Source organism: Cynocephalus volans, chromosome 1 (assembly GCF_027409185.1).
Source record: "Cynocephalus volans isolate mCynVol1 chromosome 1, mCynVol1.pri, whole genome shotgun sequence".
Classification (NCBI taxonomy): domain Eukaryota; kingdom Metazoa; phylum Chordata; class Mammalia; order Dermoptera; family Cynocephalidae; genus Cynocephalus; species Cynocephalus volans.
The window spans coordinates 281,620,834-281,633,162 of NC_084460.1; the positions used below are offsets into that span (position 1 = coordinate 281,620,834).

The 12,329-nt window shown below is 51.1% G+C and overlaps 1 protein-coding gene across 7 annotated transcripts in view; it reads right to left on the minus strand.

The window, feature by feature from the left end:
- TNS1 (tensin 1) overlaps positions 1–12,329 on the minus strand; it is a 119,186-nt gene that overhangs the window by 55,982 nt on the left and 50,875 nt on the right. The gene's annotated exons all lie outside the window — the stretch shown is intronic.

The following is a 12,329-nucleotide window of genomic DNA, read 5'->3' on the forward strand; positions in this document are numbered from 1 at the left end:
GTCCCCTGTACAAGTGACCTCACCAGTGTCACCCCCAAAACTGCCATTGTGGACACAGGGAGGGTGTGCCAAGGGGCTTCTGGTCACTTCCCTAATTCTGCTGAGTCCAAGAAAGAAAGAGGGAGTCATGAGGTTCGAGATCCAGGTGGAGCCCGGTTCTAGCCTGTGAGCCTTTGAGGACAGAAAGTCAGCTCCAAACTGAAGTGAAAAATAAGAAATAGAGCCCCTGCCACCGGCAGCCCCACCTCCTCTGCTCCAGGCCCTCAGGGACAGCAGAACTAGCATCTCCAGGGACCAGGACAGCAGCTGAGCCAAGAGAGCTTTTTATAAGCCTGGGGCTTTTAGAGATGAAGGGCCTTAGAAGATCAGTTACTCCCCTGCCCACCCCTCATTTTACAGGCTGACAGTGAAGCCCAGCAGACCCAAGGGACCACCCAAGGTCACCCAGCAAGGCAGAGCAAAATGAACTTCTGGCTCAGAGTTTACTGCTCTTGCCCCTAAGGGCATTTCAAGGGGAAGATGGCTGGCGGAGCCTGGGGTGGGTGCAGGGGACAGACTCCAACTACAGCCATGGACCAAGAACCTCAGAAAATGTAATATATGGGGCTCAGTTGAGTGATGATAACGGATGTGTCCCCAGGCCCTCCTTAGGAAGGGCCCAGAGCAGTTTTCTCATATATCATCTCACTTGACTTCATACCATGCCCTCCAGAAAGAGAGAGTAGGAGCAGAAAACCTGATCGTGACCTTTACTTCGGACCCAAGGGACCAGGCTCTGGAGGTGAGGGTGAGTGTACTGCCCTGGTCACAGGACTGTCCACACTTGTGGGACAAATGGGAGCTCTCAGGGCCAGCCTCCTGACTCTGGCCTGGCCTGCAGCCCCCAGCCCGGCGCTATGACCGAGCCTGGCACTCTAACTCCCCGCCTCAGCCTATCCGGGCACCCGATATCACAGGCACACTCAGGACAGTAAAAATAGCTCCCGAGCCTACAACAAGCTGAAGCCCTTCTCTGCCAGGCCAGGGCTCCCTCCTGGGCACTCAGAGATCCCTGGCGAGGGGGATGATGGAGCCGCCAAGAGGCCTGCCAAAGTCAAGGGAAAGCTGTGAATGGGAGCCCAGGGAGGCCGGCGGGGAACGGTCAGCACTCGGGGCGGGGGGGCCCCAAAGTTCAGGCCACAGGAGGTGGGGGCATCCTGAGTGATGTCTCACTGGGGCTATCTATGCTTCCACCCCATTCTCATCCGAGGTGAACCATTACCCAAAAAGCTTGGGACAACTCAGACACACCACCCCCCACCAACCCAGATCCCCCTCAGACCTGAGGGCTGCGGCTCTTACACGTCCCAGGGAGCAACTTCAGGAGGGGACAGCAAGGTCTGCCTCACCCACATCAACAGCAGCACAGCAAGCCACGGTGCCACTCAGCCACAAGCCTGTCCTGGGTCAGGTCTGCGGCAGACCCCAGCCCCCTGGCACAGAAGCACACCCCCCACCCAGGTCCAGCAGGGAGCCACACAAGGACACACATAGGCACAGCGACTGCCCAGCAGACACTTACCCTCTGGACGGAGAGGGAGACAGAGGAGAGGAAAACCGCTCTGACTTATCGTTGTGCTCCAAGTTTCAAATAATTCCTACATGGCTGCAACCCCGAGTGCCGTCTGTGTCCTACTCAGGCTCCCTCGGACTGTCAGGGGTGGGAGGAGCGAGGGCCGCCTGCCTGCCGTGTCCACACACACACACACACACACACACACACCACTCCCTCTGCTCTCTCGCTCTCTCGCTCACTCTCTCCCCCTCTCGGCTCTCTCTGCCTCACTCTGGCTTATAGGAAGCCAGTGGGATAAAACTCTGTCTGTAATTTCAGCCAGCTGGGTCCCCAGGGCTTCACTTATCATCCTGCAGCTATGCAGTTCTTGAATGACATCACAGTGGCTTCCTGAGCCCTCCAAGCAGGGAGTAAGAAGTGGCCAGCCCAGCCCAGCCCGGCCCAGCCCCTTCCCCAGCCCAGCCCAGCCCAGCCCCTTCCCCAGTCCAGCCCAGCCCAGCCCCAGCCCAGCACCAGTTCCAGCTCAATCCTGGCCTCCTCGCCCAGTGGCAGCCACAGCCCAGCCTAGCCCCAGCCCAGCCTGTCCCAAACCCTTGGCAGCCCCAGTCCCAGAGAAGAGGAACAGAGAAGCTGGGAGCAAGGTGAGACTATGCCCAGAGCAGAGAGGCAGGGGTGCGAGGGCCAGAGAGGGAAGGGAGAGAGTCCTACAAGGGTACTGAGATTTATTTCCCCAAATTTTCCACATTTTTTTTTTCCATTCTCAGCAAATAGAAGGCAGAACAGATGACAACAATTTTCCAGCTGCTGAACAATAAGGTGGAAACCTTTTTTTCCTTTCTCTCCCCCTCTCCCTTCCACAGGGCAGAGTCTAGGAGCCAGGACACTTCCTTGGCTTAGAAAAGGAAAAGGAAAAAAAGCCACAAGCTCCTGTCCTTCCCAGAGGTGAACACAGGACCTGATAGAGGGGCTAGGATGTCACCCGGGCAAACCTCTGGGAGAGGGACAGGAGTCCCAAAGTGAAGTTCTCAGTGCAAAGGTTTGGATTCTGGCCCAGCAACCTTGACACTTCCTGAGGCCTAACTTTGGGAAAGCCAGTGAGTGTCTGGCCTGGGATACTGATCCTCCAGGCCACCTGAGATGCCTCCAGTTGGCGGGCTATTGGTATTCTGTTTGTGCCCATCCACAGACATCAAGAATGGCACAGATAACTTCAGTGTCAGGACGTCCACCCTCATCCCAAACCACCCAGTCTGAGGCTGAACACTCTGCCCTCAACACCCCACCATTTTTCTGGTGTGCCATGAAGAGTACCAGAAGTCCCTAACTGATAACAAAACACCAAATCCCAATTCCTATTTGCACACTCTTTGTGACTTGTTTGCATACCTATTGAATCTCCCAACCCAACTCCTTGAGTTGACTGGAGGTGGCCTGTGGTTTACAGCCAGGCCATTGGGGGTTTCAGTGACTTTGTGTCTCCTTGCAGGGGGCTGCAGTTAATTTGTGACCCCAAAGTGCTTCTGCAGAAGCAGGCTTGCCCAGGACTGCAGCCAGCCCACTCTGGTGCCCAGACTTTCACAGCCAGGTTTGGCACTGCAGGCTCAGGAGCGGAGGGCCACCAACTTCTCCCTCTTCTGCACCTGAGCACTGGGAAATAGAAACCTCGCCCCTCAGCCCCTCCCCACCCCCAGCATCACTCTCAGGCTACTTCTTTCTGAGAGTAAAGAAGGAAAATAGGGGGCCAGCCCCGTGGCTCACTCGGGAGAGTGAGGCACTGGTATCGCCGAGGCCACGGGTTCGAATCCTGTATAGGGATGGCCAGTGCGCTCACTGGCTGAGTGTGGTGCAGACCACACCGTGCCGGGGGTTGTGATCCCCTTACCAGTCAAAAAAAAAAAAAGAAGGAAAATAGGGAGAAGAACAAATATTGTAGCCAGTGCCCTGTACCCTGGCCGCTGCCCTGTCTTTTCTGATGAGATGGGAGGGGAAAGCCCAGTGTCATAGACTTCAAAGAAACCATAAGGACGGGGACGGGAGAGGAGGGGCAAGAGAAGGGTCCTATGTCTCAGGCTCCAAATTGGGAAAGACCACAATTCAGACAAACTATTGCAATTACTCTTCTATTCCATAGAGCCTTATGGAACTTACCAACAAACTCCAGGCTCTTAAAAGGTTAAGGTACCCCAGTCCACCCGCTTGTCCTCCCCCCAGCCCTCAACAGTGTGTTAGCTTAGATTTCATTTGCATACAACCCATGTTTATTTACCCATCAAATACTATCTCTATTATTATTTTGTAAATTTTAAAAATAAACTTAATTTAACTTAAACTAATTCTCAGCATTGATATCCATGATGTCACAGATTCCCATTAAATACACTTAAAATCAGCTCATATATCATTAGCAGTCTTGCCCACATACCGTACTTCAGAAAACACCACCATACATCACGTGGCAAGTGGCAACCCAATCCAACTGTTCTCCTCTACCGTCCAGGAACTGGCTGCACCAGAAGCCCCTGAGGAGTTTTATAAAAACCCTGATCCCTTGGCCCCAACCCAGACTTACAGAGGCAGAATTGTCAGGGGTCCTGGGAATCTGAATTTTAAAACACTTCCCAGCTGAGAATGGCAGACAGGTCTGGCAAAAACTGGGTCTGGCAAAATCTGTACTTCCAGGTATGGGGATCTTACTATCTCCAGAAAAGATCTCATTTCATCTTTAGGTGACTGTAACAGATGGATTTTAGCTCAGCATAAGAGAAAACATCCTGGTGCCCTGTTTCTTCCACTAACTGGCCTTATGACACCCCGTGGGGGGCTCAGAACCAGCCAAATCTCTCCCACGTGAGAGCTCTTCACATTCTCAATGTGGCGTGCCTGTCCTCCCGAGTCTCCCCTTTGACAGGTGACCACTCTCTCCACAAGTCTCCGAGCCTGACACACCCTCCTGATGCTTCTCGCCATTGCCCTAGCGCTTGCTTCCACTGGCACTTTATTACTGAAGGAAGGACCTACAAACAGCCTATATGGGCTCCCTGACCTATGAGAAGTGTGACAGGTCTATTACCTCCCACTTTCTGGAAACCACGCTTTTGATGACACAGCCTCAGATTACGCCAAGCCCTGCTCACTCGTATGTCACTTCAGCAACTTCCAGGAACACAGTAGCTAAGAACATGGGCTTGGGGGTCAAGCAGACACTGATTTTGATCCAGACACTACCACTGACTAGTCAAGTGCAACCCTGGGCCAGTTACTTAGCTTTTCTGAGCTTCAGGTTCCTTTCTGTAAAATGGGTATATTAAGTGTTGTAGCTCAGTAAGTATTGCAAAGACCGTATAATTCATGTGAAGCTCGCAGCACAGTGCACAGCACACATCAGGTGCTCCAAATGAGGCAGCCGCATAGATACTATAGACCACCATATAACATGCTTCCCATCTTCCTTCCCTTACCAGCCCCGCCCAGAACAGCACCTCTGTAACCCTATCTCACCAGACCCAAATGTATCATACCCAATGCTTAAGCTTCAGGACTAATTTGGCCTACCCTCTCTCCACTCAAAAATCGTGGCACTGAATATCTAGCAAAGAGAAGAGTCTCATGAAATGGCCCAGACCCCAAGGATGTGATGTTGCTCAACAGACAAATACTGAGACTGTCACTGCCAACAATCTGCCTGAAAATGCCACTGTCTTTCCCACCTGCAGAGATGGCTTCAACCCCAAGGACCACAAGGAGAGAAGGTGGGCAAGACCTCAGCTGCCTTCACATGGACAGGAAAGGACTTCCTGCAGCATTGGGCAGAGGGTGAGCGTGGCAGATCTGGTTTGAAAAATGATATACTCAGTTTTACCATATTTTCTACTTGAAAAAAAATAAAGAATACTATTTTTTCCTTAAAACAAACTGCAGAAAATAGCTGGGGCAAAAATCTTTCCTGATATGGGATGGGTTAAACTAAGCTTGAGAGATGAAAGTACTGTTCTATCTTCAGAGGCAGCTGGGTGTCCCCTGCACCGCCTGAGACAGCCCTGAGCACGGTGATTTCATAAAACACGAGATCTAGGGGTAGGTAGGTAGATCTGGAGACCTCTGTAGACCCCTCAGGTGCCCACTATTCTTCAAGACCTCAGATTTTCCATAAAACATCCTGCTGTAGACAGCTAGCCCAGGCCATTTCCCAGAATCATGGCATAGTCAGCCCAGAGGATGTCCCGAGCTCATCCAGCCCAATCCACCCACCTGATTTCATGCATCCCACTGAGGGAGGGGAAGAGTTTCCCACTGTCACAGATGGTCAGTGCTAGAACAAAAACCACCACCCAGGGCCCCTAGCTTCCAGAGGAAAGTCCTCCCCACTGCCAGATCTTGGTCAGACACCATAAGCGGGCTGCTGGGAAGGACACTGTGAGCCCCTCACATAAGAACCACAAACGACTTCAGGTCTAGCTATGCAAAGAAAGTGGAATATTGGAGGGCAATTCCATAGTGAAGACACATTTCCCAAATGTAGTCAAACAAATGCTCCATCACTTCCAGGACATCCTGTGTCCAGCAGACCTACAGCTGGGACCCCACACTGAGGGGTCCCTCCAAGGAGGAAGGGAGTCCAGTGCAGTGAATTGAATGGCCCCCCAAAGTCATTGAAGTTTAATCCCCATTGTAACTGTTGAGGGTGGGAAATCCTATTATGGTAATTGAAAGGCAGGACTTTGAAGAGGTGATTAGATTCTGATGACTATGCCCTAACGAATGGATTAATAATGGTGGTCATGGGTGTTGTTCTAAGGGCTTTAAAAGGAGAGCACATGAGAGTCTCTGTCTCTGTCTCTCTCTCTCTCTCTGCTCCACCAATTTCTGCCATGTGAGACCCCTGCAATGCTGTAAAGCCACCACCAAAGAAGACCTTCACCAGATGTGTTCCCTGGACTTTGGACTTCCCAGCCTCTGAAACTGTCAGCAATAAATTTTGTTTTCTTATAAATTACCCAGTTCCAGGTATTTTGTTATAAGCATCAGAAATAGAATAATACAGAAAATTGGTAACAGAAGTGAGGTGCTGCTTATAAAAAATACTTGAAAATGTGGAAGCAGCTTTGGAACTGGGTATTGAGGAGAGGCTGGAAGAATTTGAAGGAGCAGGCTAGAAAAAGCCTAGCTACTGGTAGGAGTTTAGAAGACAAGAAAACCAGAGATAGTTTGGAACTTCTTAAAGACTGATTAAATGGTGGTGACCAGAATGCTGATATAAATATGGACTGTAAAGACCATTCTAAGGAAGTCTCAGATGTAAATAAGAGGGACTTATTGGAAACTGGGGCAATGATCACCCTTGCTATGAACTAACTGGCAAGGAACTTGGCTGCATTCTGTTCATGCCCAAAAGTTTTATGGAATTTGGAACTTAGAGATGCTGAACCAGGGTATTTGGCAGAAGAAATTTCTAAACAGCAAAGCATTCAGGAAGCTGCATGGCTACTTGCAATAGCCTATGCTGAGTTATGGCAGTAAAGGCATGATATAAAGCCAGAATTTATAATTAAAAGGAAAGCAGAGTGTAAAGATTTGGAAAATTTGCAGCCTAGCAATGAGGTAAAGAAGCAGAGAGCATTTTCAGGAGAACAATTCAATGGTGTAGCCCTGCAACTGTTTCCTAAGGAGATTAGTACAGGAGAAAGGGATTATCAAGAGAAGGGGGAAAAGACCTTGAAGGCATTTCAGAGGCTCCATCTTCCATTACAGGCCCAGAAGCCTAGGAAGACAGAATAGTCTTGGGGAAAAGGCCTGAGGAACCCTCCGTGGGCTCACTGCCCAGGGCCACCTTGCAATGCTGCTTCCAGCACCAGCACTCCAGCTACCTTGGCTGCTCCAGCCTTGGCTAAATTGGCCCCAGGTGTGGCTGGACCCACAGCTTTGGAAAATACAAGCAGGAAGCCTTGGCAGCATCCACGTGATGTTAGGTTTGCAGGCTCACAGAATGCCAGAGTTGTGGAGGTCTGGGAGCCTCCACCCTGATTTCAAAGGATGAATGGAAAAGCCTGGAGGCCCAAGAAGAGATCTGTTGCACAGGCAGAGTTGCTGCAGATAGCCTTCACTAGAGCGATGCCAAACAGAAACATGGGGTCAGAGTTGCAGCAGAAAAACCCTGCTAAGGCCATGCCTAGTGGAGTTGGGAGAGCGAGACTGCCATGGAGCCCCCAATCTGTAGAGCTATCAGCGTGCAACACCAGCCTGTGAGAGCTGAAGAATTGCCTCAGACCAGGAAAGCCATAGGAGCGGAGCTGCCCAAGGCTTGGGGACCCAAACCCCACACCAGCATGCAGAGGACGTCGAACATGGATTCAAGGTACGTGATTGACCAGCTGTAAGATTGAACACATGCCTTGCTCAGTTTTGGACTTGTTTAGGACCTGTTACCCCTTTCTTTTGGCCCATTTCTCCCTTACTGAAAGGGAATATGTACCCTATGTTTGTCCTATCATTGTATCTTAGAAGAAGGTAACTTGTTTTGATTTCACAGATGGGACTTAGAACTTTGGACTTTTGAGTTAAGACTTCAGGGATAAAATGAATGTATTTATATGTGAAAAGGACATGGGTTTTGGGGGGCTGGGGGTGGAATGCAATGGATTGAATTATGTCCCCCCAAAACTTAATCCCCACTGTAACTGTTGAGGGTGGGAAATCCTATTATGATAATTGAAAAGCGAGGCCTTGAAGAGGTGATTAGATTCTGATGACCATTCCCTAATAAATGGATTAATAATAGTGGTTATGGGCATGGTTCTAGGGCTTTAAAAGGAACACACGTGAGTTTCTCTCTCTCTCTGTCTCTCTCTGCTCTGCCATTTTCTGCCATGTGAGACCCCTGCAATGCTGTAAAGCCACCACCAAAGAAGACCCTCACCAGATGTGTTCTCTGGACTTTGGACTCCCCAACCTCCGAAAGTGTAAGCAATAAATTTTGTTTTCTTATAAATTATCTAGTTTCAGGTATTTTGTTATGAGCAACAGAAACTGACTAATACACCCAGCCTTCCTCGGCCACCCCCTTCCGACGCTCAGCCCCTCCCTGTCAAGTTCTTTCTTTTCACTCGCAGGTATAGAAGCACTAGAGAAGCACTTTCCAGGCTGGCTCTTAGCTCTTTCTATTAGGGAACAAAATGGTTGAGTGTTTTGGTTTCCAGCAGTCCAATCCTAGAACTGAAGCAGCAAGCAAAACAGAATTGTCCCCAGGGAAGGGTTACTCCACGCCCTACAAATGGGAGAGTAAGATCACAGAGATGAGGGGCTGGGGGGCTGGGGGGAGAGCAGCACCTCTAGGTGGCCAGTGGTTCTCACCTGGGGTGATGTGATCCCAGGGAACATGTGGCAATGTCTAGAAAAATTTTAGGTTGTCACAGCTGAAAGAAATGCTACTTACTGGCCTCTAACAGGTAGAGGCCAGGGACGCTGCTAAACTTCCTACAATGCACAGGACAGGCCCCCACAGCAAGCAATTATTGGGTCCAAAATGTGAACAGGGCCAGAGCTGAGAAGCTGAGCTAGACTGAGGGAGGAGGGAGCGTGGGGTGTGCGAGACAGAGCTCTGGACTAAGAGTCAGGAGTCCTGGATTTTGGTCCCAGCTGGGACACTAACTCACTGCTCGATCTTGGGAGAGTCATTTCCTTTTCCTGGGCCTCAGTTTCCAAAGTGGTAAAATGAGAGGAGAAGGAAAAAACCTTCGAACTCTAAAACTTCTTGTTCTAAGGAGAGCCATCAAGGAGGAGGAAGTGATGGCCAAAGAGGGGGTGCCACAGGGAAGGGAAAGGAAGGGGTCTCCCAAGAGAGGCATGGTATCAAGGTGTCAAGGGTCTGGCGACAGAGGGAGGAAGGGCCCACTGCCTGGGCTGGGTGCAGCACCGTGTGTGTGGTGAAAACATGTCCCCAGACCTCCCCAGGACCTCCTCCTCACCTCCCAGCCCAGCGGACAGGGAAAGCAGGGCTGGGCAGAAACTCATGACTGAAGGATCAGGGTAGGCTCCTGGCACCCCAGGCAGGGCCCCAGTCTTCCAGGCTCTTCACACACCCCTTCCCAGGAAGGCAGCAGCCAGGGCCAGGCCTGGGAGCATGTTTCCTGAGAGCAGGACGGGAGCCTGAGTGCCAGAAGGATTACTCGGGAAGGGAATTGTCAACTCCCGGGCAGATGTTTGGGTTGGAGGAGGGTCAGAGCTATATCCACTCATCGCCCTCCTGCTCTCCCCATCCTTACTGCTGCCGGGGCATGGACACCATGTTGACTGCTGTCCTCACTTGGCAGGATGCAGGGAGAATGGGGAGAGGGGTCACGGGGCTCGGGAAGGAAGAAGGAATGCGAGAGCAGAATGGACAGAGGCAAGTTACGAACAGTGTGCCTGCCCTACAACGCAGGCTCTCTTGTTTGCTTCCACAACTGCCTTTCAAGGTAGATACTGTCAGGCCCATCTTTCCAAGAAACAAACCGAGGCTCAGGAGTTGTGGCTTGCTCAAGATCACATTGCCAGTCTGACTCTGATGTTCATGTTCTTTCTGCTTCCCAGAGAGGAAAGAGGAGCAAGAAAGGAGATGAAGAAGGGAGAAGGTTAGGCCTGGGTTAAGCCAACAAGCAGAAGAAGTGGAGAGTGATAATAAAATCACAGTGATGGTTCAGAACAACCTGCCCAAACTCCAACATCCAAGTTGAGTGCTGTCCCCATCAAAGTGGTCCCCTGGGAATTGTATGCATTCATCTTAATGATGCTTCCAGGGTTCAAAGCACTTCTGGAAACACATAGAGCACTGCCTCAGAGCTGATTTACAGTCCACACAAATCCATTCCCATTCTCGGCCCAAAACAGTCCCCTCTCTCAGCATGCACACCTAAGTACTGGTTACCAAACTGCCTGCGCAGTTTTACAGTTACAGCTCCCATCACTGATGGGTGGCAGTGTGCAGTGGGGTAGAGGGCTGTGTGGCTCTATGCATGAGCAGGTGTGGGGTGGGCAGAGGATCTGGGTGGTCCCTGCTTCCTTTCCCAAATAGGTCCATGTGCGTGACTATAAGGGGGGGCTCATAGGGGCATCTCCATGGGGGTCTCCTGGGCAATTGTGTGCAAGCTCACAAATATGCACAGGGGGTGTGGGTCAGAAGTAGGAAGTCCCTGGTGTACAGGGACAGGCTGGAAGTGACCCTCACTGACCTACAGCAGCTACACCATGGAGCACAGGGCTGGATGGGACACAGGAGCCCAGGCACATCCCCTGGGCCTTCTCTGCCCTTGCATCACGAGGAGCACCTGCCTGGTTCTCGAAGGTCCTCACACAATATATGGACAGAGTGGGCAGGGAGCAGGGAGGGAAGAAAGAAAGATCTGAAAAGCTTTGAGCTTTCATATCAAAATCTGATCTCACTGCCCCTGGAGAAGGAGAAGAGCAAACATCAAAGAACGCTTTGCTGCTAACCATTTTTAAAAAGCAATCAAAGCAACACAAACACAAAAATCTCAGACAAGCAGCTGCGGCACTGATTAGCTATAAAGATGTAAAGACGGGGTCGGGGTAAGAAAGGCAGTCAGAAGCTCCTGGCTCCCACCCACCCACAGCTCTGCTGCCCCTTCCCAGACCACAGGGACTTAAATGGCCCAGGTGCTGAATAGGAGAGCAGTCCAGCAGGTCTGCTGTCTGAGGTTGGATGCCCACAACCCTGAAGGAGAGTCTTATGAGTGCAAATAATGCTTGAGCAGAGAAAGGGATGGGCAGGAGAAAAGGGAGTCTGGGGCAAGACTCCTGAGTCCCCTCTGCACAGAAAACATGCCAGGGCTTGTCAGAACCCTCTAGAAGTTACTTTGTTCTCCTGCATCCACAGCAATGGTCATTCACCTCACCTAAACAGATGCGTGGTGTGGAAGGGTCCTCCTCACCTTCAGGAAAATCTAGTTCTGCCACCTGTTCTCATTTCTCATATCCTCAAAGGCAAGAGAGTTCACCTGGACATCAGAACTCCATCCCTCCAGCTGCAGCTCCTATCTCTAACCAGCTGCTGTACAATAAACAGACCTAGAGAATGTGTTGTCTGGCAGCAATAGCAGTAGACTGGAAGTCAAGAGGCCAGAATACTAACAGGTGATCACAGATGGGCCTCAGTTTACTCCTCTGTGCAATGGAAGAGTACAACCAGATGTTCTCTGAAGTCCTGCCTCAATCTCGATCCTAAAGGATCCAACTCAGAGAGGATGCTCAGCCAGGCACTGTTTGTATCCCTAAGCCCCTTAAGTCTATGGGCCTTTTTCTCCTCTCCTGCTAGATCCTGCCTGGGTGGCCCCAGGCTCTAAAATCATCCAAGGCTATTTCTGCAGCAGCCAGGGGGCCTCTAGGGCTAGGATAGAAATGGTGACTTACAGGAAATCTGTAAATACATGCCAGGCTACAGAAGTTCTGAAGGCCATGTGGGACAATAAGAGGCTGATTTATTTTCATCAGTGTAATGCTGAAACTCAATCCCTGGAGCAAGCTGACCTGGCAGACGGTGGCAGGCAGACTCCCCCCTTCCCTCCCCCCCCCAAGAGCAGAAATAGCTAGCCCCCCACCTCCCAGGCCTTACCAGTGGGGCTGGCAATGAAAAGGGACAAGAGGGACGGCCAAGGGTGGCTAGCTCGACTACTATGGCTCCAGTTCCCTTGAGCTGGCCTCTCCCACCCTGCCACTGGCCCGCGAGGGTCTCGAGGGTACAGTCACAGAAATGGGCAGAGCTGGACAGGCAGGCTTCCCATTT